Raw genomic sequence first — 2,700 nt, forward strand, 5'->3', positions numbered from 1 at the left:
GGAAACTGAGGAGACAGAGTCTAGGAAAAGAGCAGAAATCTGAGTTCCTTGTTCCAGTAAGCAGCTTTCTTTGAGCTTCAGGTCTATGTATACTGTGGAGGCTGGCTTAGCTGGGCTCTCAACACAGCCCCTCTATGACTGTTGCTCAGCTTGTGCATAGTTGTGAATGATCTGCAAAGACTGAGAGGATGCACTTTTATAGCTGCACAGTTCTCAGGACTGGGAGCTTTCTTGCCTGTAATAAGAGTTATTTGTCATTTTATTACAGGCAGCAAGGTTAGATGGAAATTTATTCATAGTCAGAGTGGGACTGGGCACTCAAGGAAGTCAGCAGAAATTTAAAGACATCAGAATTGTTCCTGGGGTCCCCTCAAAAGAAGGCCAGGCCTCAAGATAAAGTCACCATGGCTACACTTGCATACTTTCCCAAGGAATAAACAAAAATTTGATACAGCAGGAACTGAACTATAATGAGTACCACTAGTCCTTTAAGTCCAGATAGGCATCAGGTGGGTAATCAGAACACTGGGACCAATTCGTTCCAGAAATGTTTCAAATGTAGAAGTCAGGTAAGCCAAGATTAATGTTATTAGCTACATACCCTTATTATGTGCCTTGCTTCCCTACTGGATCAATACCAGCTAAGCTGTTATACTTATAATCATATAAGTTGATTATAGCTTGACCTACGTTGTACCTATATTGGGACTTTCGCTGTATAAATTATTCCTGACACACAGCATTGGTAACAACCCATTTGCAATCTTTCCTGTCTCTCAGGAGCTACTCTTATTTTCTAGTTACTCATCTCTCATTGTTGGGACAAATACCTGATACTCAAAATGAAGGAAGGACAAGTTTATTTAGCTCACAGTTACTGAAGGTTTCAGTCTATATTCAGTTGGCTCCAAGGCAGACAGGTACATGGCGGAGGGCAGCACTTCATGGCAGCAGAAGGCAATGAAACAGCAAGAACAAAAGAGAGGAGTAACACAATAATGGCAATAGAGACCAAGTCTCTCTGTTTCTCTTATGTTGTATTCAGGCTATCCGTCTGAGACTAGATGTAACATTTACACCCATAATCCCAGAAGTACTCAGACCCATAATCCCAGTAGGTCACAAGTTAATCACAAACTCTAGAAGTAGGTCTGCCCCATGACTTACATGAGGCTTTAGGGGAAAAACTAGACACAAACAATAGCGCCTATTCTCCAATAAACCTTTCCCACTCCTAACTTCCTTTGTCCTTTGGAATTTATTCTTTGATTTCTGGAGACACAATATTGGAACATCTGACATCTAGCAGGTTGGAAGATATATTTCTCCTTTGCCAGTTTCGTCTGCTCAAGAAGAAATACTACTGAGTTCTCATTTTTCCAATCCCAGCACATTCTTCTTCAGGTACACCGAGTACATTTCTGGGGTTATTAGTCTGAGGTTTTCCTCTGTGTCCAGATTTCATTATTTTTTTAATTTTTAAAAAATTATTTATTTATTTGATAATAAGCTTCTCTTCTGGAGGGTTAACAAGCTAAGTCTGCAGACCAAAAATTAGAGAAAAAGAAGGGCTGCAAGGACAGCCAAAATTTTAGCCCTAGCCTTTTAAGGTCAGTAAAGACTCAGGACATATGAGAACTTGTACTGTAACATCATGTAACTCAGTTGTGTCCCAAATTTTCTAATCAAGGAGATTATGGGGCCAAAGAGGACAGTGAGCGATGATGTAGAGTGTGCCTAAGGAGAGTCACCTGGTGAGAAAACATTCTCTTGGGCTTTCACAGAGAGCACATTGGTGAAGCAATGGCAGTGACTCATCCACATGGCTGACACTGGCAAAGGATCTACAAACTGCAGTACAGGGTTTCAGGATTTGACTGACCTTATCAGATAAAAAAGATACATTTCTTGTTATATAGGTCTTGCTTTATCTTGGTCTTAACCATCTAGCAGAAAAGTATAAACACAAAGTATAAAAAGTAAAGCCATGGGGGCCGGGGAGATGGCTCAGTGGAATAAGTGCTTCCCTGGCAAGCACAAGGGCCTGAGTTCAATCCCTGGTTCCGCAAAAAGAAAAAAAACAAAAATAAAAAGTAAAGCCATATTAATATGCTGAGCTGTAAAGGCTCAAGGCAACAACTTCTGACATTGACAGTCTTATGGAAAACCCAGTACTCTTATGAATTACTGGTCTTTATTGGAATATTTTGCTGAATTCACACACCTATAATATTTAAATGACAGTGGAATACCCTTCTTTGATAAAACTAAACAACAAAAGGGGATACAAATGAACAACCATTTTGTATCTGTATATTCAATATAGTTTGGATAGATATACAGATACTTTCTCTCAATTCAATGACTAGAAAGATTTATTCTAATAGTGCTTGTGGACAGGATATCATGTCTGCATCTTGTACAATGAATAACCACTAAGACAACCATATGCAATGTATTAATTATTGAAACTGTCCTACTAATTGGTTTTGAAACTGTCTCATTGCTATTTGTTTCTCAATAAAATTATTTTTAAAATAATTTATTTGTTCATTTATTTATTTGCCACAGCTTCTCAATACACAGGTTGGACTCATACTGTTCCCCCTGTCTCAGCCTCCCAAGTGCTGGGATTAAAGCCTTACACCCACATACCAAGTTTAGTGATGTGCCCAGGGTTCGTAGGCCAGCATAGCATGT

The sequence above is a fragment of the Octodon degus genome, unplaced genomic scaffold, assembly GCF_000260255.1.
Source record: "Octodon degus isolate 3935 unplaced genomic scaffold, OctDeg1.0 scaffold00211, whole genome shotgun sequence".
NCBI lineage: Eukaryota > Metazoa > Chordata > Mammalia > Rodentia > Octodontidae > Octodon > Octodon degus.